Source organism: Gavialis gangeticus, unplaced genomic scaffold, assembly GCF_001723915.1.
Source record: "Gavialis gangeticus isolate Ggan-Ray unplaced genomic scaffold, GavGan_comp1, whole genome shotgun sequence".
NCBI classification, from domain to species: Eukaryota; Metazoa; Chordata; order Crocodylia; family Gavialidae; genus Gavialis; species Gavialis gangeticus.
This window is the reverse complement of record NW_017729022.1, coordinates 45,731,250-45,756,809: the sequence shown is the minus strand read 5'-3', so window position 1 is coordinate 45,756,809 and position 25,560 is coordinate 45,731,250. Positions and strand designations below refer to the sequence as shown.

The 25,560-nt window shown below is 44.5% G+C and overlaps 1 protein-coding gene across 1 annotated transcript in view; it reads left to right on the top strand.

Moving 5' to 3' along the window:
• The window catches only part of POC1B (POC1 centriolar protein B), a 451,135-nt gene that overhangs the window by 167,042 nt on the left and 258,533 nt on the right, over nucleotides 1-25,560 (top strand). The gene's annotated exons all lie outside the window — the stretch shown is intronic.

Genomic DNA, 25,560 nt, shown 5'->3' with positions numbered 1-25,560 from the left:
AAATTTTTTTTTTTTTTTTTTTTTTTTTCTTTTTGTATAAAACTGGAAGTATGTGTGAGCATGTGTACCTGTGTGTATGCAAGGTGAACTTGCACATGGTTGCCAATAAGGGAGAGTCTCTAATTCATGGTGTAAAAGTTTAAAGATGGAATTTATTATAAGAATGTAAAACCTTAAATTATTAATAAATAACTATTTTTGGCTATTGAAAACATGACTAGTTTATTTTCTCCCACTTGGGTGTGACTTTTTTTTTTTTTAATTGCACGTGCATCTAACTATTGGATGGGCAATGTCCCATATAGCCCCTAGCACAGAAAGTCCAGGTCCCTCTTTGGGCCCACAGATATCTAAATTAATGAATAGTGCACACACAGCACTATCACTGTGTGCACAAGAAATTAGTTCAGAGATCTTCTGCTTGATTACCAGAAAAGTTACATGCAGAATGGTCCAGGCTCTTTTACTCTATCCATCAGGGTCCTGAAATTCTACAGTAAGGGTCAATTTTCATGGCAGGAGATACTGATTTCTATGTATGCTTAAAGTTTTGGTTTTTCTGCTGAGAAAGCCAGGAGCTGGTCCTTTCTGTGGTGTGGATATTTATCTACCAGGAATGGATTTCAGAGATCCATAAGCAGTCTGCAGGCAGCAAATGACTTTCTATCACCACTGACTTGTTCTGGAGTTAAGAAGGTGAGAACAAGAGGAGGAAAACCTGTTAACTACCCTTGAACCATCTTGCTTTTCCTTCAGGCACACTGAAACAGTTATGACTGTAGAAGGAACAAACTGGGCTATGGTGCTAGTAACACTTTGTACCATAACTTCCTGATTGTTATAGGACTTTTAATTAGGAACGATGGCAGGGCGCATTTCAAGGTCAGGATGGAGAATAAGTGGTGGGCTGGAATTCTGAAATTCCTGGCAACCAAAATATTTCATATAATTTTAGCAACTGCAAGGGTGTAAAATGAAAAGCGAACAAAATGTGTGGGGGGGGGGAGGAATGAGTCAGTGTCTCATGCAGTAGTGGCCTTGATTGAGTGAATAAACTGTGAAAGTAGAAGTGGGTTGCAGTTAAACTTGGCTTGTGTTAATCCAGTTTTGAACGGTTTCCGCTCTTGGCATTCCCTGTACTGTGCCGTTCAAAGTGGAGATTTGCAAGCAGCTCTAGCAATTTCCTGTCCAGCTGCAGCTCAAGTGACTCTTCTTTTTTTTTTTTAATATGGTCTGTGGATAATTTTAGCCAGTTTCCTCTTTGTGGATTATTAATCTGCTTTCCTTGTAGAACCTACATAGCTGTGTTCCTGCTGTTCTGCTGAAGCCAACAGATGGCCTCCCCGCCACTTCCTCTTGTTTCACTGTGGGTTTGTTGTCAGGCCACTTCTGAAATTAATAATGTTTTCTGGCTGAGTGCCACAGGCCATTACCACAAAGGGGAAGTAACACATCTGAATAGCAGGAAGCCAGGCAGGGTCACAGTGTGAACTGAACCTGTTGAACATAATTGAGCCTCTCCCATTCAGCAAGTGTATGGCTTCCTTTTGGGGAAAAAAAAAAACTCCCTAAAAAACCCTGCATCTAAGCAAATCATGCTGTGAAAGGTTGCTGCTAAATTAGTTGCAAATGCTAACTGTGGCTAGGTACTCAGGCGGTGGGGAGGACAGAAGTGCTGCACAAGGTTTAGTGCTTTTTTTTTCTTAAAGGTTTTGCTTTCTTTGCAAACTGCTCTGAAAACTCAGTATTCACAAGGGTTTCCTGCTTCCTTCCTGTTCTACCAAATGACTAACACTAAATTGGTGGTTCTGCAATTCATTAACTTTTTTTTTTTCAGGACTAGCAAACAGCAAGGGTTAGTTCTTCAGCTGTTGTGAGAAGCCTTGATACTGATTGCAATAATTATACCAGCTGAGCTGCAAGCCCTGATGGTTAATCGTGAATGTTCAAGTAAGGAGTTCTACTCTGCTCTCCAGCATGGCTGTAGCAGCCTGTGGACCAGGGGAGAGAACATCTGTTTCCATGCTAGCACTTCTCAGACTTCCCAGATCTGTTTCATAGTTGCTCTCTCTATGCTCCCTTTGCCTGAAATTCACTTCTTCCCAAGCGTGTTTGCAATGCTCATCCAAAATCATTGTCTCCCTCCACCCTTGCTTCAGTCTTTGCTGGGGTTAGGCAGAGGTCTTTAGGCTCAAGAGGTTGCAGGGGGAGCTTAGCAGCTGCTGCAGTAGTTGGGTTAATAAAGTAATTGGTAAGGAAGAGAAAATCCTTTGTATTTGAAGGGAGACCCAAGGGGGTGGGAAGAAGGAGAATTCTTCACTGGGAGTTAAAGCATCTCAGCCCTGCTTGCTGCTGTTGTGGTAAATTGGGGCCGGGGGGGAATTGCTGTTAAGAAATTTCTAAGGCTTTATTAATGAAAGCTGTACCTGCTGGGGATGAATTACACAATCGGAGAAATCTCTGCCATCCCACCCATGCTTCTGGCACTTCCCTCAACTTCAGTCTGTTAGTGGTGAATGTAGATTAACAATTTTGCTTTCGATTTAATGATATCACGTAGGGACCTGGTGCTCCTACTCCTTGGCTTAGGCTCTCTTCTTACCTTATCTACATTCTTCCAAACCACTTTTCCTTACTTCTTTACAACCTTTTGAACCTCCTTTCCCTTTTCTGTATTGGTCACTTTGCTCATTCCTGAATCTCCTTGGTCATTTTTCTTGTGCTGTTTTCTTGCTTGTACCCCACATCCTTCCAGTTTCTTTTCATGCGTCTCAGCCTCTTTGTCCTGCGTCTCAGTTTTCCAAGCCCAAAAAATCTCCTTCCTTCTCTTTTTTTTCCTGTTAGGGGGGTGTTTTTTTTTTTTTTTCTGTTTTCTTTATCCCCAAATCTAGTCCAAACTCCTAATATAACATCAGGCCTCTCCTCTCTCCTTCTCCCTTCTAGGTTTCACAATGAAAAATCAAGGCAGTTCACCCAGCATGTGGGGTTTTGACTGGGATAGTTTTGATGGATGTTGAAGAGAGAGGAAAAATGCCCACTTTTCCCTGTGCATAGTCAAACAGTTTACCTCCATTTCTTTCCCCACTATGTGGACTTGCCTCACTGCAATTCCTTGAGGAATTGTATATGGATGGAGGGGCTCATTGGAAGGCCACTGGAGACGGTAGACTACCATTGTGTACAGGCTTTCTGAGGAATGTCCTTGAGATCCTGATATGCTGGTTTGATACTATCAGTTTCACCAGTACAGCTTCTTCAGGGGGCCAAGTGTGCCAAGTTTTTCGGAAACTGGGACAAAACGCTGTTTCCCTGTACAACCAACAGGGACCTTAAAACAAGACCAGACCAGACTGGGTATTCAGCACTACGTAGTCCCCCTAGTTCTTTTTGCCTCCCAGTTCTAGTTCTTTACTGCCTGTTGCCAGTTCCTCTGCTCCTTCCTCGGATAGCAGATTTAGTGCTTGCTGGCTTACTGCAGGTGAGGACCATGCAAACATAACTGCCAAACAGTGGGAGCAAGTATTATCTCCAAACTGTTCTTTTCCTATTGAGGGGAATGGTACTAGGGTCAGGCTAGCCTTCAGCTCCTCTTCCCTTCTATGCCTGGCAAGAAGTGGGATGGGACAGCCCCAGGCTAGACAGCCAGGGTCACATATTTGTTTTGTCCAATCTGATCTTAATTCATTTAAGTCAGGGGTGGGCAATTATTTTGGGCAGAGGGCTGCTTACTGAGTTTTGGGAAGCCATCGAGGGCCGCATGACAGGCAGCCCGGAGCAGATAAATATTAATTTTCTGAATTTTTTAGGGGCCCCGTGGGCCGGATAGAATGGCCTGGCAGGCCACATCTGGCCCCTGGGCCACATTTTGCCCTCCCCTAAGTTAAGTGATAAGATTCCCACCAAGTCATTTCTGTAATCTTATTGTGAGAAGGTTCTCAGTTCTCCTTTAAAAGCTCTCCAGATTACACAAACCAGGCCATCACTGTCCTTCATGTATGGTTACAGGAAACTGCATGATTGGACTAGCACCTCTATTTGGCTTTTTTTCCTTGAAGGAAGCATGTTCCTTTGGAAAATCACAGATCACTGGAAGCCAAGACTTCTGGACCTTATGAGGCATATGTAATTGTGAGCAGGAAAAAAATATACGTAAGTCAGAGACCTGTACTGGAACAGACCGTACCCTAGGACCTTATACTAATTTCACTGGCCAGTTTGTGAATATCAGACTCCTCATGGGTGACTGGTGCTACCTTAGTCAGGGGGGGCACGTGTCCCCCCAGCAAGCAGTTAGCAACAGAGGCAGTCAGCGACAGGGACCGATCTCACTGACCGGGGCGGGGGGGGGAAGGGAGGGGTCCCTCCAACCCATGGCCGATCACTGTGGCCACTTCTGGAAGTGGCTGCGACTGGCTGCGGCTGCTTCTGGGAGCACAACGTTCAACTTCCTGGTTGGTGCTTGCAGGGTAGGGACCAGCGCTCCCACCTGCCCCCCGCTGGTCACCTAAGTGGCGACCGTGGCTGGTCAGGGGGGGCACCAGTGCTTTGAGGGGGTGCATGTGCACCCCTATGCACCGCCTATGCATTGCCACTGAGACTCCTGTTAACGAACAGTTCTTTACTTCTGTAAGCAAATTCTCTTATCTGGTTCATGGAGTTTGTGGATCTGGCTAATAGTAATCAGTGGGAATTTTACCCTTGCTTTCAATTAGAGCTGAACTGGGTCCTTAGTTATCCACAGTGTGCTTGGAAATTTTCTAATTGTAAAACTAACTCCTAGAGAGTAAATAAAATGCAATGGTAAGAGGGTGTATTATAGAATTAGCTCGCTATTGAAGTTTGCAGATAAGCTTGTACACCTCATTGCAACCCTCCTGCTTTCATTCTCACGACTGTCTGAATAATAATCTACCACTTAGTGAAATCTTCTGCAATCTCGGTCTGACTGTTGTGTTCATTTTGTCATTGTTCAAGCAAAATCTCCTCAAGTCTCTTCAGTGCTGGAAATCTTTTTTTTTTTCTTCTTAGTAAAAAGGTGTAACTGTGTTTGTTTGTTCAGAACTGTAAGAAAAAGAGCTGAGTTTTTAAAACATTTAAATACGGTACAGTCGTAGGCTCAGTTTTTTAGGCTTTGCTCTTGCTGAAGTCAGAGGGAGACTTGCTTTAAACACTGCAGAGCAGCTGGAAACATCAGTTAGCTGCACATCTAAGCTTCCATATATAGAAAAGCTAATTGTTTTGGGTATTGATGAGTGCTCTGTGGTACACAGGTGACTAGCGCCACCTTAGTCAGGAAGGGCATGTGCCCCCAGCGACCAGTCAGTGACCAGGGGGCGGGGATCAGTCTCACTGACCGGGTAGGTGGGGGTCCCCCTGCGGCCGATTATGCCAACCAGGAAGCGGCTGCGGTGCTCCCGGAAGTGGCCACGGCACTTCATCCGGTGCTCCCATTCCCCAGTTGGTGCTCACAGGGGGGCTGCTGGTGCTCCCGCCTGTCCCCCTGCCCATCGGCTAAGCAGGGAGCATGGCCTGTCAGAGGATGCGCCAGTGCTCTCAGGTGGTAAACGTGCATCTCCGTGCACCTCCTACACATCGCCACTGGTGTGGTATAACCATACTATGCAATTATTGCATAAACACAGAGAGTCAGATTCTGCCTTAAGAGACCTCCCCACATGTACACGCATCTGCTGACTGCAATGAGATGTGCGGTCATTCTGGAGGGCTGAATTCTATTTGCAGATTCAAAAACCTGAGGTCTCACAGCCTAAGAGACACACAAAGTATTTTGGCATTTTTCAATAGCAAGTTCTGATCCAAGGGAATCTGTGCTCCCCAAAGAAGTCTGGAGCTGTGGGTGCTGCATCATGTTGCACCTTTCCTTGGTATCTGAATTTTGTGCTATAACTGGCTAGACTTCTAGGCAGACAGCTGGTGTGGGAGTTTCCCTCATCCCAATGTAGTGATTGTCCCCATAAGGAAGAGGATGAATCAAATTTAGAGGTTTCCTGTTGTTTATTTTCTCAGGAATCTGAAAGTATTGAGCTGTTTTGGACTGGTCTCAACCATGGCTTTCTCCCTGGGAAGCAATGGCAAAGATGGTGAAAGAAAATGACCAGAAACAAGTCTAGATAATTATAAAGTGTGGGTGTAGATTATGTTTAGGAAACAGTTCCTAAGGACAGAAGTTGAAATGCAGGGCTGTATTTGAGGGATGCGGGGGAAATGCATGCTGATCTATTTCACAACTGTGTTCCACAGGACTCAGAAAAAGCACTGAATGCTGGCACCATCCCATCCCTAAACTGTTCCAGCACTACAGATACCAAAGACATAAAAATGATACTATGTGGGAGGTCTGTTTACTTTAGCATGGAGACCACGGTGAAGCACTTCAGTCAGAGTGCCAGAGGCACAAGTGCTTTGGAAATTTCTGCCACAGAGGTTTGCTAAATACATCTCCTCCTTTTCCAAATGGGTAACATTCTTGAACAACCACAACCTTTTGTTTATTTAAATGAGGTTTCCCTGTCTTCCTGTTATGGACACTCTCTGGGGATATTATTGAACTTCTTTGCTTCCCTCCTCCCCTCCACTTATTTTTTCCCTTTGCTGATCTTAGCTGTATAGAAGATAAATTCTCATTTGGACACACATTGATCTGAAAAACAGACCTGAGCACTGCCGACTTGGTTTGCCGTGGCAAAAATGCTTGCTTGTAGTTTAGAGGTGACGCTTCCTTTTCACAGTGCTGAGCTTGTTAGTTGATGAAACATCACCTTAAAAAAAAAAAAGAAAGTAGGACAGAATTTCTATTGCGGGCTTGGTGTTTGGAAAAACATGTTTATAGTTCAGACCGAAAACCAGTATCAACACATAATAGTACAGAAGTCCAGTGCACATAGACCAGTTTAAAAATGGCTGAAACTGGTTTAAGTTAAACCCGGATGGATTCAGTATCAGATTTAAGCAATTTAGACTAGACCAATCTATCAAACTTTTGTACCAGATTCCCTCCCAACTTAAGTTAGGTTGCTGGCCCGTGGCATCCCAGGATACTTTGTGGTCCCCAGATAATCCCCCCTTGCAAGGGTGGTGTGCTAGCCTCAGCTGTGCTCATCTGCTCTGCCTGAGTGGGCTTGCACAGAGCCAGCTGCAGGCAGGAGATGGGGCTGGGGGCTGTGCCAGCTGTCAGCAGTGGTTGGATGCCAGGCAGGGGGCGGGGAGGAGCAGACCTGCCTGGCCCTGGCCCTGGCCTGAGCCAGCAGAGCCTGGTGGGGGTGGGGAAAGGGAGGCATGGCTCCTCTCCCCAGCATAGCTGGCTGTCAGTGGGGGAGGGGGAGCAGAGGCTCCATCTATGTGATCCTGATCCCCCCCCTCCCCAGACCCAAGCCACCACAGCTGGGGGGGTACATGATGGGGGGGACTCTGCTTCCCCGCCACTGCTGCTAATAGCTGGTTGCTGGCAGGGGGGCAGGCCTGGGGTCGACCCTGGCCAGCTAGGTTGGGCAGAGGGATGAAGGAAGCTGCCACAGTGCAGGCTTCCCCCAGCTGCACTGGCTTGTGTCTGGGAGGGCTGGGGCCAGAGTGGAGACTTTTGCTCTTCCCCCCTTGCTACTGCTGACAGCCAGCCATTGGTGGGGGGAGTGGGGCTGAGGAGACGGGCAGTGCTGGCCAGTCTGGAGTGGCCAGCTGCTTGACTGGGCTTGACACTCTCCGGCAGTCTGCTGGGAGGCATGAGGGAGCACCCCCAACCTGCTGGCCTTGGCCAGTGCAGGCAGCCTGTGTCCCCTCTCCACTGAAGGGCAAACATCTGTTCTGTTCACTCCTGACCTAGCCTAGGGTGCTTAAAGCATGAAACGTAGGCTGCTTGAGCCTCAGGTTTTTTGAATATCTATACTTAGCCATAGAGTCTGATCTTTTACCCTTTGACATTGGTAGTCTTTTGAATATTTGGGAAAGAGTTCAAGTTTGCACTCAGAAACTCTTCAGTGATATTAGCAGGTGCAGCACATTGTATTCAGTTGCAAAATACTTGTTTTAAGATTATAACTTGATTTTAAAAAAGCTACAAAACTTATGTAGGTCAAAATGTCAAACACCAGAGAGAGAGCTTTTTCTTGTTATTGTCAAGAAGGATGTTCTTACTTATAGGTATTCATGATTTCATGTTTTTCATGGAAACCATGAAAAAAAGCAGTTTCCAGGGACCCTGTGATAATGGCAATCATTGCACACCAAAATCTTGGGGAATTGCCAGGAAAAAAATGTTGGCTCCTCAGTGAGAGTTATCGGTCCTCACAGCCTCTGAGGCCTGGCCTCACAGCCTGCCAGGGTTGGGGGAAGCTGCAGGCATGAAGTGGAGCAGTAAAGATGGCAGCCACCCCTGCCCCTCACCGCTGATTGGCCAAAAGCATTGCCTGTTGTGGGACCCAGCCCCTCCATCAATCAGTGGAGAGGGGTGGGGCCACTTGATGGGCAGCTCTCTTGGCCAGTCAGTGATGAGGAGTGGGGCCATTGGGGCCAGTCAGTGGTGGGAGGGAGGGGGGCCACCATGGAAAATAGCACCAAGCACCACAAGAAATCTGCGAATTTTTTTTTTTCCCCTCCCCCCCCACCCCCCTTCCCTCTGCAAGAATTAAGTTGATCCCTAGTTACAGGATGTGTTACTGGAACTTGTTAAAGCATAAAGGCAAAAACATCTAACCAATGAGAGGTCCAGTATTGTTTTACTGATTACGGTAATCCATACTAATGACAATATAAATGATGCTCGCCCTGCCAGTATTTCTTGTAGACCCTTCTTCTTGAGGGGATTCACATGGCAACCCTAAAACTCACTCTGGAAGAGATTTAGCGTGATAATTCTCACTCTGGGTGAAGTTCTCCGTCTGTGAAGATGTGTTAGTTACAAATACAAGCAAAATATGGCCTATATTTAAGAGCATGCCAAACAACTATAGTACATTACTGTCCTCAAATACATTTTTCAATTCCAAACTTGGCTCTTTTGTCTAAAATGAAATGTTATAGTCTGCAGCTATCTACTAAGCCCCTTGTATTTACAAATTATAGGCAGAGCAGACCTCACTGCTAAGTCCTTTTGTTAGGCTGGGATAATGGGCAGGCTATGAGGAATGGACAGGAGGGGATGGGCAGACTGGGAATAGGTAGAGAGCTTAAAACTGAGACATTACACACAGAAAAGGAGACTGACCAGGTAAAGACACTGGGGTTCAGCAGAGAGGCATGACAAGTGGAAAATAGGTATGCAAGAAGGCTAGAATTGGGAAAAGGAGCCTAGAGTGGAGAAAGCAGTACTAGGAAATGGAAAGATTTGAGGGGAGAGGGTCAAGCCTGAAGTGGGATGGGATAGACTGAGGAGCCTGTGCCACTGGGACGCTCCAAAATCTGGAGGAGATTGTATCTCAAGATTTTTGTGCCGTACCAGACACTCAATCCAAAATTACTAGTCCCCTTTGAGAGCTGCAGCCTATTTCCTGACTCTTGTTGTTTTCAGCCAGACTCTGAGTATTTATTGGTCATAATAACTTAGCTCACACTTGTGTAGCTACATTTTTATGTCCACCTAAATAAATGGAGTTACACTGGAAGAGAACTGAAGTGATTCTGTGCTAAATCGGGCCACACAGTTATGCAGACGAGTACTCTGTGTATACTTGAAAAGACAGCTCTTACAACATGCACTTTTAACCAAGAGTTACTATTTTCATGAACGTAGAAGAAAAGCTTATATATTATTTTAGAAAGGAATACGATATGATTTTGCTGCTTTGGCCTGCTATAGTTTACCCATTGTTGTCTCAGGAAACAATTCTTGCTCTGCCAAGTTTCAAGCTATTTTTGGATTTTGTATGTTACTCTGGAAGTTGTTAATCAAGCAGGTCTTTAATTTGCCAACCTGGTTGAAGCCAGTGAGGTTTGCTAAGCACCCTTCTTTCAGACTAACTGGAAGGGAAGAAGCAATTAAATGGTTCCTTTTTTTGCAGCAGTAACTGGAAACAATGGAAAGCTACTGCTCAAGGCACTACACAACAAATGAGCAATACTAAGCCACAAGGTTTGAGGGCTTTCCCTGGGATTAGCTGCAAATGCAGGAGTGAGGGGATTGGTTGGCAAAGGGTGTGTGAAAGAAAGAAAGCCAACCAAAAGCTCACTAGACAGTGAGGCTAAGGACAGAAATTACACATAAGCTGGTTTAAGTGATCAGAAACCAGTTCAAATCTATGTAATACAATGCAAGTTCAGTACACATAGGCTAAGTACAGACCATCAAAAAGCCCAAGGCTTGAGCAGGGGGCATGGCCAGCACACTGAGCTGGGGAAGAGGGGATTAAAGGCCCTCCCAGACCCTAGCTTGGGTTTGCCTGGAGGGGAAGTCCCTCTCAGGCTAATGCTCCTCCCTGCCCCCTCAACTCCAGTGGGGAAGAATCTGGTAGGGGCTGCCCCACTCCAAGCAGACCCAACTGTGGTCCCCAGCTGTGTTTCCTACGTCCACCCCCTTGTCAGCCAGCCGTTACTGCTCCAGCTAGGGAGCAGAGGGCCAGCAACAACCCTGCTCTCTGGAGCTGACAGCATAGCCCAGGGCTGGAAAGCATCCTGGGATGCTGGAGGACTCTGATTTAACTTGAACTAGGAAGAGGTCTGGAGCAGAAGTTTCATAAACTGGTTTGACCTAAATCTGTTAAGTCTGATACTACATTCAACCGGGTTTATCTTAAACCAGTTTTAGCCATTTTGAAACTGGTTTATGTGCATTGAACTTCTGTTCTATTACAGGTTTAAACCAGTTTCTGATCACTTAAACAGGTTTATGTGCAACTTCTGTCACTAGTCACTTCTCTCTGTTCCCTAGGGCAATTTTCCCTTGATCTGGCCACAGAAAGCAGTTTATAGTCATGACCAAACACAAGCTCATGGCTTCAGATAGCTTCAAAAAGGGCCAATCAAGTGAAAACTTGCACGTGGGGTCAGCTGAAGACATTTAAAAATGGAGCGTATTCTGTAACTTCCATCTGCACTGCCTCCCAGCCTGTTGCTGTTCTCAGAATGGGAGGGGGGAAAAGAAATGGGGGGAGTTCAGCCTGGGGTCTTTTCAGTCCCCACTGGAGGGTGTGGGGTGGGTGTACTGGACCCTCCTTCCTCTCAAGCACTGGCTGGGGAACCCTAGAATGTGCTCACTCTCTTCCCTTTCCCCTCTGCCATTCTGAAATAGGGATAGGTTGGGGAACAGGAGGGGCTGTTGCTAAGAGAAACTAGCTGCAGGCTCACAGCCAGCAGCTAGAGTCTGCTCCCCTCTGGAATCAGCAGTGTACACAACTTCTGTTTGGTCCAAGAGATTGTTGTAACTCAGAACAGTTCCTGCAAAGTGTTCTCAGTTACAGTGGGGAGCTGCATTTCTGCATCCATAAACTGCTTTTGAAATGGCCAAAACCGGTTTAAATAAGCCTGGATGGATATAGTATCAGACTTAACTGTTTTATGTTAAATCGGTTTATTGAACTTCTGTCCCAGATCCCCTCCAGATTCAAGTGAACTCAGTCCCCCAGCATCCCAGGATACTTTGCACCTCACCCGCAAACCTCCCCTCGCAGAGTGGGTGGGCTAGCCTTGGCATAAGTTGTCTGCTCCAGCTGAGTAGAGGGCATGCTCTAGCATCCTTCAGCTTCTGGCCTGGGCCACTGCAAACATGTGGCTGTATTTCCAAAATCAAAAGTGAATGTATGTTCACTTGCTTATCAATTCAATCTATGCAGCTTAGACTAAGTTGCAAAGACTGAACTGATCCAGTGTTGTGTTTTTTGTCTGTACTTAGCCTAGAGAAGCAACAGAGAGCCTGCTCCTAAGAGAGAACAGAGACAATACTCCTTGGGCACAGAACTAGCAGGAGTGATAGGAATGGAGATTTCCAAGTACAGAATTTTGTCTGCTGATGTTTGTTTCTACCGGGTTCAGGGAGACAAGACTTCATATACAAACAAGCTTGCACCAAGAACTCGTCTGACTCATCTAAACAATATCTCCTCCAAACACAAAACGAATTGCACACACTGAATATTGCTGAATTGTTTGAGCTAAAAGGGGTATGGCTTTAATGTCACATTAATATCAAGGATACAGCGTAACATAAAATTTACTCCCCACTGTCATTTTCTATCCACATTTTTTATTTTTTTGTTTATACATAACTCTTTATACAACAGCTATAGGGGGCTTCTGTGATTCATAAAATTAAACCCAAAAATAAAAGCTGCTGTAACTCTGCTTTGGAGGTATATTGTTCAGTGTTTTAATGGGAGCAAATTTTCATTTTGGACAGACTATTACACAAGAATAAGGCATTTGTGTATAGTTTTTTAAAAGTAGGAAAGTGTTATTTCTTCCATTTATCATAGGTGTTTTCCTTAGGTTCCTATTTCACCTGATCAGCTTTAGAATCCAACATAAAGGTGTTATTAGGTGGGCATCTGACTAAATTAATTCTGACTATTATGCATTCGGATATAAATTTTCCCCATCTAAATGATTTCATAATCTATAAGGAGTTTATACCAGGGCCAAAGGAAAGATATATTAACCAGAATCCATGTTGTTATTTATTCAGCAAATGCTTGCAGATGAACTGATCCATGATTAAACCATATAACACCAACAGCTGTACCATATCTGCCTTAAGTGAATTATGTCCCAGACAGAGGTCTTTGCATCCAAGGGACTCGGTATTTTTCCTCCTCCATCTGTGTGGGATAGCTAGCAATGCCGTAATTATCACAAAATGCATTTGTAATTTTCAATCTCTGCTTCAGGAGGTTGTCTCAAAAGAGAAATTGCTTTGTGTTCATGATTAGTCATCGCAAATTATTTCCTTTAGGGCAGCATAACTAAGTTTTAAAGCAGACCGATGCAAAAGAAAGATGCAACTTTGAAAGAACTTTTCAATTAAGTTTATGAGCAAAAGAAGTTCAAGTTTCCCAGTAAAGTAAGTTAAGTGATGATTGAAAAGGGATTAACTTTAAAAAAGTAAATGAAAAAGGAGAATGCTGTTCCTTTTTTGCAGAGATGTCTGGTTGGGTATGCTTATGGCAATGCTAGCAACAGCCTTGTGTTTAAACGACCAAAAGTCAGAAGTTTTTCAGCATGCCCTCAGCTTTAAGCACACACTTAATTCACTTTGACTTAAATAGGATTTTAAAATATGCTCAAATGATGTGTTGAACTGGAATCAAAGCAGCATGTTTACAATTGTTTTGTCCCATGCACCTTTTTGCAAATCTCATTTCACTCCATCTTTTCTCCTACCTGAGCTTCCTAATAAGGCAGTTCCAAAAGACCAGACATTTGTCTGTGTTTAAGTTTTATTCTAACTATGTTAAGTAATGTTGACATGAGGTAGTAAGTGTGTCCTGCTTATGCCAGCACAAGAGGTGACATGCCAGTCATAACTCCTGCATGCAAGATTGACCATCTGACTGCACTAGCAGCCTGGTACCTCAAGTGTTTTCCCTAGGGAGATCTCTCTCTACTCACCTGCCATGTCTTGATTTTAATGAAAAGAAAAAGGAGGTTCCAAATTGGGGGTGATGCACTGCCTGCAGGTAGGCTCTCATTATGAGTGTTCTTTGGGGCTCCTCTTCCCCTACACACTATCCATTTTCCAACCAAGTCTAATCAATGTTATGGTGCAAGGTGTTACAGGTATGTCCAACCAGCATCTTCAGGATTGCTACCCACTCAATGAGGCAAGGTTGTCCTGATGAGAGGGTCACATGTGGTTGCCTCTGACATCCTCAAGAGTTTAATCAGGTAGTCTTCCAAAATCAATTTTCAAATCAAATAAACGTCCTAACTCAATTCATAAGCCATGAAAGTCCTTGGTCAAATCCAAATGAAGTATTTGTAATTCATTCACAGGTCCCACTTCTTGGACCCTAATCTTTTCAATACAAAGGGTGATTAATTGTGAGGACCAAATCCAGACTGCTAATTTCTTCCCAAATTTTCCCAATATCAGTTATGTCTTCAATTAATTTATACATGTAAGTAAATCAATATGGCAGCCACTTACGACAAAGCCGGGCTCTTAAATTAATATATGGACACAATCCTCTAAATCCTCAGAGTATTGTAATGTGTGATTAGTCACCTGAAGCCTTTGAAAGGAAAGACAAACTGAAAGGAAAAAAAAAAAAGGTGCAACCCTAGCGCTCTCAGTCCTGTGATGTCAGGGGTACTTGCCTCACGTGCCCCTTATCCATTCCAGTCTGCATGCAGAGTCCAGCTGCCTCCTCGGTCTTCCCTGCCTAGGGCCTCCAGGGCTGAGAACCCTTCTGGGTTCTCCATGTGTGGTTCTGAGTGAGTCTTTCCCCTGCTCCTGGTATGCTGATCTAGTGGAGCTGCAGGGCTCTCGAGGATGCCTCCACTCAGCTTTCTTGCCTCCTCACTAATGCTCCTGGTGTGGTCTTACAGTGTCATTTCCTGTGCAGGAAGCACATACTCTTAAACATGCTGCAGCTGTGTACATTGCTCTGTTTCATGGGATTCTGCACCTACGGGTACGTCATGCCTGTCACCAGCCATCACCGGGCAAATTCCCTTTGTGGGTTGAGACCCCTCAACACGGGTTTCACCCCTCTCACAGGGTAATAGGCCTCCCCAGCCAGTTGCACTGGGACAAGGTGCATCCCTTTCATAGCAAATCCTTTAAGAAGATTGTTGTCCTGCTTATGAAGTCCAAAGATAACACAAAAGTCCAAGAAACAATCAAGTTGCCTGCTTCTCTTGAAAAATATATACTTAAATGCCAACATTTTCTAGTGTGTGTACCTGAAGTTAGGTATTTCAATCCATATGCAACCATCTAGAGCAGGCCTCGGTTTCAAAGGCTGTAAAAACCCTCAACTCCCATTCAGAGGTCTATAGAACAAAAATGTCAGTGGCAGAAGCCGGCAGCCTCCTTGTAGCAGTTTTTGAGAACAAGGTGTAGCTGATTCTTTTAGATTGGTTGCCTTTGATACCAGTGACCTTGAGGTGTTGGTGTCATGTCTGTTGTGCCCAGTGAGAGTGAATGGCATTGCGCTAGGATGACCTCATTCCTTTTTTGAAAAAAGCCAGAGAGTAATTCTGGGTAACTTTGCCAGAATAGAGGAGTCTTTTGTGTGAAGGGGCTGCACAGTTTCATTTGTTCCTCCACCTCTCTGGTCTGCTTACAAAGCTTTAAGAAGTTTTATTAAGGAAATAAAAAGTGAGCTTGTGTTTGGTATATGGATGATGTGTACCTCCCCCTCAGCTGGTCTTGCTATGTCAGCAGAACGGGTGTTCTGCTCTCTGGTAGAGACTAAGGCAGGATGTGAGCTAGTGGGCTGAAGCTCAATCTGATAAAATGGAGACGGTGTTGATTGGAAGAGGAAAGCAGCTGGAGTATCTGTTAAATATCCTGAGTGAGAGAGTTCATTTGCCACTTATCTGGTAGGTTTTCATGTTGGAGGATTAATTAGAACCACTGTTTCTACTGGGTGTGTAAGCAGAGGACAAAGCCAAGAGGGCATTTCCCAGCTGTGTCTGCTGAAATGAGCATGACTGTTTTGTTGGCATGCCAGGCAGCCAGCGGACCGGTAGCTGCACTGATGCATCCCTTGGTCACTTCAGGAATAAACTTTTGTGAGGATCAGCATATGAGCGTACAAGTTAGGGCTACTCAGAATCAGCAAAAATTGGCAGTCCATTTGCTGAACAAAATGCACTCATGGTATGAAGGTGGCACTTGTGAATTTTCAGGCAAAAGTCATAGTCCGATTTTAAACCTATACAGTCCTAACTACTTCAGAAAATAAAATTTCCTCTGTCCATGCATAGATGCTAGTAGTTAGTTTATAAAGTGCATATCTACCCTGCTGTCCATCAATGGAGATGGCCAGGCTGAAGTTGCTTTGTTAAAAACATGGGGAAGCTGATAATATTTCATTTGGCCTGAGAAGCCACTTTGCTCTGAAATGTGCTTCCTCCTCCATAGGCCACCTGAACCCAGATTTGGGGGCCTTTGGATTAGGTTTAAAAGACCCATTTCTTCTGGGCGTTTAGGAACTGATTCCAAGCCCAAATGAAGTCAGTGAAATAATCTCTAAGGCCCTGGTTCAAAATCATTTGAAGGTATGAGGATGATAATGATGATAATTATAATGATACATTGGCTTTTGGGGAGTGGCATGTAGCCATTTATTTCCTTAAAATGGAAAGAGCAGTTTATGGTTTCTGACATACAATGACTTAATGTTGTTCATTTTAACTTTTATCAGGGTGCCCAATGCAAGAAATGGCTCCTACAATATGAAACAAAGCTTCCTTTTATCTCATTAAATAAAAATGAATAACATCACAGAAATGTCAATAGATATTGTACTTCTAACTGTGCTCTTACTTAAAAAATGGGAATTATCTAACTTTCCCTGGATTTGAAAGTCTAGCATGTATTTCACTTAATTTCATAGCCAAATCTGCATTGTCTCAGTAGAGCAATTTTAACGTTAACACTGTCTGCCCTGATCTTTCTTTGTCCAGTTAACATTTCCTTGACCCACAGTTCAACCCTTTACAAAGTAACCTCAAGCTCTGGTCATGGTAATTCAACCTTCACCCCAGCTGATTCCGAATACCTAACCTCAAGGCCTGGAGGAGAAGATTAACAGACTTTACCCTAATTACCTGTTATTGTGTAGCTGTTAAAAAAGATTTTGGCTCCAGAAAATGAGGCTGTAGCCAGACAGAAGGGTAGCCTGGGGTTCAAAAGTCTATCAATCTCTGGCTCTACAGGCCTATAAAAGCAAAGTGATGACTGAATGCAAACAGCCTACATTTTGAAGAGGCCCTGTCCTAGGAAATGACAGCAGGCCATCAGTCACTGGAAACGGAGGGGGTCAGATGAGTTCTGATGACTCCTCCCTGACTTGTTAATGGATAGCTGCATTTGATTTCCCCTTCTGTGTGAATGCCTGACTTTGTCCTGCCTCTAACACTACCAGCTTTTTCCTCTGCCCTCTGTTCTTGGGACTTATGAATGGACTAGCCACTCTGACATAAGCACCTTGCAAAAGAGGCGCATTGAATGTATAAAGTATCTACAATGAAATAATCTGATGCTTTTCTAGTTGGCAATTTTTAGTTAATTGTAACAATCTCTGATTAGTAATTAGTGAGGGGAAGGGGAGTTGTGTCAGCGGGATAGGAGCAGGGGTTCCTTTGATTAAGTGTGAAGCAGTCAGTCATCTCCTCAACCTTCAAGTATTAAATGTCACCCAGAGGTCAAAAGGCTTTGCAAAGAATGTAAAGTTTAGAATTTCTTAAAATTAAGCTACACGCTGAAATTCTTTCAAGTCAATCCCCGAACAAGTCATGCTTTAGATCAACGCACACACAAAAATACCTCTTTTTAGTGCCTCCATGCAGCCTTTCTGAACATCACAGAAAACAAGGAATTTAAAGCAGTCAGTAAAAAGGCTTTACTTCTTGTTTTGTTCTTTTGCCGCAGTAACGATTTTTTTTATATTCTGTTTAGTCTTTGGTTAAAGTCCCCATTCCATGAGGTCATTCATGTGTAAACAAGATTGTAATGCTATCTGGCTAACAAATGTTTCACAAGTACATTTTTAAAGGGACGCTTTGACTCAAAGGTTTGGTATATCTAAGAACTTTTTTTTTTTTAATCTAAGACTTTGGTTTTGGTGATCTATTTTTGTTAAATACCAGTCTGCAAGACAGTTATTGACTGTGATGTTTTCTTCCAACCAGATGGTAAAGTAAATCTACAACTAACTATATTTTTCACCGCAGTTGGTGGTTCTTAGGGAAATTCATTCACATAAATGTAGGCCAAATAGAACATTCTTACAAAGACTTATGTATAAATGACAAAGTATAACTTTAAAATATTCTAAATACTTATTAGAAATAGCCTTAGTTGATTCAGTCTAAAGTGCTAATGGAATCCATCAACCTCAGATCTGTAAATCTTCCATGTATTTTTGTGACTACCATGCTTGGAATTCAAAAGACTTTCTGAAACAGGGACCTTTTGATCTCTGGACTAAATCTTCCAACACCCTTCTGGAACAACTAGGCAAAACGAATTTATTACCTCATTATCTATTTTGAAAGAACTACTTAACTTCTGAAGAGAAGGACTCCAATAGCCATGTAATCCTCTTGTGTGAAGGACCATTATAAGGAAATGCGCCTATCAGTGAAAATAGTTTGAATTCCATGCCTGGAGCCTAAGTCAAGCTTAACTCAGTCATTCTTTTCAGAGCTGAGGATCCTGTTCCTGAGTTTCTATGGCTCTTTGGTAAAACCTTGTTTCATATTTTACTGTTAGCTGGACTAATGTGATATGTGGGAGGTGGGGGAGGGAAATATAGACAGCCCTATTCAGATCACAGCTTGTACCTACCTCTTCAATAGACTTCAGTTCCAGTTTAAGCCCAGCAAGAAGATGAAAACAATGCTCCAACATATCTAAGGTCATGTCTAGGTTCAGGAATAGTCCTAGTTCAGCATTCACTGCAACTGCACTTAGGACAATGATTAAATAAGGACAATCAGGAGTTTGCAACAGGTTTACCTTTACTTTGAGCTCTGTTGCTGTTTATCCTTATGCATCCTTCTCTATTCTGAGAAGTCAGCAAAAGTGCAATTCTATTCAGTATCAAGTCTGAGTTAATCCCACACGAAGATACAATTTAATGCAGTTACAGTCTACCTCTACAATACAGAACCAGGGCCCAGATTAGAGAAAAAGATCTGTGTATACTGATGTTTTTTAGCCAGTATTTTTGTGCCTTTCCTCTGATGTGTGATTCAGCAATGCAATGTCCTACTTTAGTGCTCATCTGCATGTAGTCCTGGGCATTTCAGCACAGCACAATGCAAAACAGAACAAAGTGCTTAGATGAAAATGGACCTAGGCAGTTGAAAACACAGATTTTGCATGTGCTAGATACATCTACCGTTTTGAATGAGATGTGCTTATGAATCCCCAAGTCCATTTGGATTTCACAAACTAGTAATTCCTGTGCCTAAATCCTCTAAAAGTCCTGACCTGCTGGGCACACTCAGACTAGGCAGGACAATGGAAGAGGAGGAAGAAGAAGAGGCCCGAGAGAGAGAACCTGACTGTAGCCCAGTGAAACTTTCAGTGGCCTAGAAAAGAGCTCCTGCTGTCTGGGACCTGGGACTTCTTATTCATTTTGCAGTAAACAGTTAATGGAAAAATGCAGAAATTGCACTGGTATCAGGGACAAGAAGCCGGAGCACAGGCTCTCTGTCTTCCTTGGAATTCCTTCCGCACTGGGCCACAGAGTCAGGCTTCCTTCGCCTTGCTGTTCTTTGGGCCCCATGAATCAGACACTCTTGGCTGCCGCAGGGCTAGCTCAGCAGAGAGATGGAGCCTGCCTGAGCCTGCTCAGCTCAAAGCCTGTAGTTAGGGCATTTTGGGAGAAATGAAAGATGTGGGTTTGAATAAACTCCTGCTGAATGGGATCTACAACCTCATGGGGTCTTCTACTTTCTGAACGAATACCCTACCTGCTAGGGCCTAAGCTATTGAGTTGCCTTCCTCTTGGCCATGGCCAGGGTCTTAGGCAGGGGTTTTAGACATTGAATTTTCCCCAGTAGCAGAAGCAACTAACTTGGGATTACAGGAAATTTATATAAATACTTCCCTATTCATGGACAGGGAAAGATTGAGGCACACACATCCTCCTCTATATTTCCCATTGGCTGGCCTAGTCATCACCCTGCTTCGAGTGCTGGCTGTTGTGAATCATGACACAAAAGTACTTGCATGTGTCCATTTGAAGTATAGGGATCAAGAACAGGCATCTCAGTGTTTTGAATTCCACATATAGCTACATTTAGGATGAGGACACACCATTGCTTTATTTGAATCTTTTGGAATCTTGGCCCGAGCAAATAGGTCTGTACTTTAGCGTTTCCACTGACAGCTTTAAACAACACAAAAAGGAACTGGGCAGGGAAATCACCCTGGAACTGTGCTAGCAACAACGGTGCTGGAAAATTGCTGCTAAGTGTGGCAAAATTATGCTTGAAAGCTGCCTTGTTTCCAATTTGATTCAAGACTCGATGTGACCAGGGCCTGGAGGGAACTCATATAAAATGGGATTTTTATGCAGTTGCCTCAAGTTAACAGATTAATAGAAAATGTCATTGCAGTCTTTAAGAGATATTGATATTCTGCACACAGTAATCAGGGTTAACACACTTTAACCAAGAGTCACATCCCTTGGATATTTAACAATTTATCATTAACGATCATTTACCATTCTACCTTGCACTACACTCTCTGCAGTCCCATTACTACCCAAAACTCAACTCTGGTATGTAGTTGACTATAAAATGCATAATAAAAGACGTTTAGTTACCAGAATTTGTCTGTTACTTACAAACACTATAAGGCCTATGAAGTCAATAGGGTTCCAGGGCTCAAGAGTATATCCAAGTCAAATAACTATTCCCAAAGACCTTTTTAAAACTTGTGACATTGAATACTTTTTTGCAGGCAAAGTTGAGATTTGAATACAACTGTGGTACTTTGTAGACCAAGGGGTAGATTTGATAAAGGATTTAGGAACCTAGAACACAATGTAGTACTGAACCTCTCACAGTACTAAACTAAACAGTGCTAAACCTCTCACTCAGTTGCTTTCTAATCCTGGAGATACCCATGGCACCTATACATGAGCGCTGAGGCTTCTCCAGCATGCTGGAATTCCAGCACATCAGAATGGACTCGATTAATTGCATATGCTGGAGCATGCCGTTTTGTGTATCAGTGTCCTGGTGCTTAAAAATGGCAGCAGGGGCCCTTGAACTAAAGCTCATTCAATGAGCTTTAGTTCAAGCACCCCTGCCGCCATTTTGAAGTTTGGGGATGCTGATACAGGAGAAGCAGCAGCGCTTTAATTACAACGGCTCTAGAGCTGCTCTAATTAAAGTGTTGCCCTCCCCCTCCCCACCCAGAGCATGTGTAAAAGTGCCCCTTTACTCATTAGGAACCTCCCTGTTAGACTTTCAAGTTCTCTTGACATTTTGTTTCTGGGCATGTACAGAGCTGCTCCTGTCTGAGCAGGCAGCTGCCTACCTACCACCTGATCCTGATCAGGATCTAAGAACTAGGGGCACCTATACATGTGCCCGATGCTCGCTCCGATGCATTCTAATTAGAATGTGTCAGGGCAGACTTGATTAATTGCCACGTGTATTCAGCGTCCCTGTGCTTCAAAATGGCAGCAGTGGTGCTTTAACCAAAGCTTACTGAACGAGCTTTAATTAAAGTGCCCCTGTCATTATTTTGAAGTGCAGGATACCGAATACATTAGACACTTTGGGTGCTTTAATTAGAGTGGCTCCCAAGAGCCCTCTAAAGTGTCCCCCCTCCACACCCCAGAGCACAGGTTAAGACACCCTCATGTTTCTTTTCCACAGTCCTCAAAGGGTGCTTAAGACTAGATATTCTCAAAGGAAACACCAAAAGGATCAAGTTCCTTGTAAGACACAGTGGTGGCTGTTTTCTTTTAAAACAAAGCCAAAGGACATGGTATTCATTTTTTCTATAATAGCCTAATGATTAGGGCACTCACCCTAACAGTGAGAGACCTAGAATGAATGCCCTCCTCAGGCTGAGGGGTTCAACTCGTATCTCGTATCTTGTTGGAGAGTGTTCTAACCATCAGACTACAGATTAGTCACTGTCCACCTTTTGAAGCTGCACCACTGTGCAACAAAGGCAGCAAGATTCACTGAGCCAGAGAGACCTGGAAGTGGCTGCTCACAGGACTATTTCTGTATTTTACATTAAGCACTTACTGGATAATTACGTAAAAAGGTCCTAGACCTTTCTGCAGGGATTATTGCCCAGAATTACTCACTCTGGAGTGAGTGCCCAAGTCTGTAGGCCACAAAATCATGCTTCCTCTCTCTGTGGCCCAGTTAATCTTGAATTCTATGCTGCAGGATGGAATGCCCTCAAAAGGAGGGATCGAGAGTGCCACCTACCACTGCCAGCCTAGTATTTTACCTGGTTAGGGAATTGTCTTGGGAGTTGGGGGATGTGGCTTTAAAGCTCTCAGGTTGAGGATGCCTTGGAACCCAGACTTCCCACTTCCTGCATGCTCTAACCAGTAGGCTATTATATAAAAGGTGCCACCTTTTACCTTCATACCTCCCTCTTTGCCTGTGTTCTAAAAGAAAAGTCTTACCCAGTTCATTGAAAGAACAGCTGTAGCTGCCAACTTTCAAGACAGCTCGTGAGGACAAGTAAAACAACATGCTTGTTTGCAGCCCTGAATCAGATGTCTCACCCTGACATGAAGAAGGGAAGAAGAATTTTGAACATTCCTATCTATGTTCAGTGGGCACTTTTACATGTGCTCTAGGGCTGGGGTGTGGGGGGAGTAGCACTTTAAATAGACCGGCTCTAATTAAAGTGCCACTGTGTCTAGTGTGTCAGCGTCTCTGGCTAGGGACGGACATTCAAAACGCCTGAGCCTGAATTGATTCAATCTTGGCAGGTATAGCAGGCTTGTCTTTTGGAGCTTGGGTTCAGTCCCAGGCTTGAAATCTTGCTGTTCTGATTGGTGGAGCCCATTCATCAATCAGGAGGCAGCAAGAGGAGCTAAGTCACACCCCTTTCCTGAGGGGAGGGGGAGAAGAGTTCCCCTCCCCCGCCCCGACCTGATTGAAGAATGCAACACTCAGGTCTGGAAGACTTCAGGGGTGGAACCCTGGAGTGTATAAAAGAAGTCGCGTGCCCAGCACGGGGGGACACATCCAGGACACAGAAGACAGAAGAGTGGGGCTTAGAAGAGTTGAGGAGAGCTGCTTGGCAGGGCGAAACAGTAGCCCAGAAGCACCTCTGAAGACTTCCATCAGCGGGGAACGGTGGATGGCTCAAGCAGCTAGGCTCTCGGTATGCAGCATGGCACACAGCGTCCAGACCCTTGGAGCTGCGTGAGGCGGCTGGGGTCTGCAACCTCAGGCGTGCACCCAGAGACACAGTGCACAGGCCGGTGCACGGGATAGGACCTTTGGAGCACTTGGGCATCTCAGGTCCTCAACTCCCAGAACGAGGGGGATTCCCCCTGGTTAGTTAAGGGCTCCTGAAAGTGGAGGTCCCACTGGGAAGGCCCCCCTAAAGTTACCAGCTTCTTTGTAGGGCTTGGGAAAAGCCCAAGGGCATTGGGGTTTCCCCTCAGGATTAAGTTTATCTTTGGGGCTCTTGCATGATAAGTGGTGTGATGTCATGCCTTATATTTTGTGAATTCTCATGTTTGTAAATGAGTAGATGGGTAGAGTCCTAGGGCTCTGCTGGTACCCCTTGTTGCTATTATTTCATCTGTTGTTTATTTGTATTTATTTGTGGCTTATTTATTGTTCACCCATACTTACTATAGTTTATCTGTTGGCTATCTATGTTTATTTTGGGGTTTATCTGTTTCAGATTAGATACTTACCTGTACCTGCAGCACTGGTATAAGGTTTTATGGCATTTACCCAGAGGGTATTGTTTATGTTATTTGTTTAGATATTTTATAAATATATATATTGTACATATGTTTAAATCCATGTTTCTTTTCCTTGTGATAAATTAATGTAAATAAATGTGCATATAGTTAAGTCTCCTGACTGTCCTAGCTTGGTTCTATAGGGACAGAGGGAAACTGAGTGGTCTGCAGTTCCCCCACAGCGCACCTACCAGCTAACAATTCCCTTCAATTGGAGAAGGGAGTATATACCCGAGTTACTTGGGCTACACAGGTTAGTCCAACGTGGCTAGGCTGAACTGGTTTGTAACTGGACAGACATTTTCTCTGGACTGAGAAAATTCAGGCACGGCACATGCCTACAGTGGCTAGAAGCTGGGAGGTGCTAGAGCAGCCCTCCCTTCCTTCTATAGTGCTGAGCTGGGGGAGGGCATGGCCAGGCTCCGGCAGAATGCTCTGATTAGGGAGGTCTGCCTGCACCATCCCAGGCTTTCACCCCCTGGCCACTCAAGTTTGTGGGTGCATTGCCAGTCCCCAGCTAGCACCCTGAGGCAAGGGGGGAGGAGGGTGTATCATGGGAGTGCACGCACTCCTTCCCCCTTGCCTCAGAATGCATGCATCTGTTGATGATACAGAGCTTTTCAACCTTTCTCCCTGCTTCTTTATACTGTCTGCAGCAAACTGACAAGCAGCAAGCTAACTGGGGGCTGAGTGTTTATCACCTCATTAGCAAAACAAGAGCTTCTCCCCATTAGTTCAAACTCTTCTTAAACAGCTTACCAGCTGGCCTACTGATTAGCTCCAAACAGCCCTAAGTGGTCACTGTTCTGTCTGCCTGTCCCAGTGAAATTGGAGACACCTCATAGCATTAGCTAGCATACCACATGCCTAGGATTTGGGGCTGGGGTCTGTGCTGTGGGAGATAGGAGGGAGGGAGGGATCCCTACTTGTCCAGCAAGCAGCAAGGAGGGGTAGGGGGTGGAAATCCAGGCAGACCCTGCTGTGCCTGCAAGTCTCTGCTGGAGCTCCAGCCAGGGAGCAGAGATGAGGAGCCAGCCGTGCTATGGCACAGAGCGCCCTGCCCAGCCCAGAGGGCATGCCAGGATGCTGGGGGAGTATTTTAAACCAGCAAGGGGTTTGAGACAGACATTGCATAAACTGGTTTAAGCCAAATAGGTTAAGTCTGATACTACATTCAATCAGGTTTATCTCAAACCAGTTTCAGCCATTTTAAAAGTGGTTTATGTGCACTGAACATCTGTTCTGTTACAGGTTTAAACTAGTTTCTGATCACTTAATCAGTTTATGTGTAATGTCTGTCCCTAGCCTCTGTGCTTGAAAATGGGAGTGGGGGCACTTGAACTAAAGCTTGTTTGACAAGCTTCAGTTCAAACACCCTTGCGACCATTTTTAAGCATGGGGACACTGATGCATGAGATGCAGGAGGCCACTGGAGCATGGCAATCAAGGCTGGTCCAACACGCTGATACTCCACCACGTCAGAGCAGCCTCGGCTTTCACGTATAGCTGCTCAGTGTTTCCTGTTGGCCAGTTCTAGGTTACTCCCAGCTCAGCATGTGGCATGGGTCATTATTCTGAGGCACTTTACTCCCCATGCACTGTCCAGGGCTCTGCATTCTACTTTGGGAGCCAGGTATCTAAAAGTTAGGTATTATGGTGATTAAGTCAGTTTCAGGACCCATCCCCAAATTCCTGACTGCCTTAATGCAGGTGTGCTAATTCCAAACAAAAGGTAACATAGTGATTGCCCAAACAATAGCAATGGAGAATGGAGACACATTCTGCACCTTATATGATGAAGAAGATATATCTTTAGTTGTCTCTTCAGGGCATTGTGGGGGGAAGGTGGGGGTGGGCAGAGGTGGGAGGGAAATCATTCACAAAGTCACTTCACTCACAGTATAGATTCATGGAGCCCAAATTTTCCCATCAAAGAGAAGCAATTCATAGACAGCAGTTCCTTTCCATG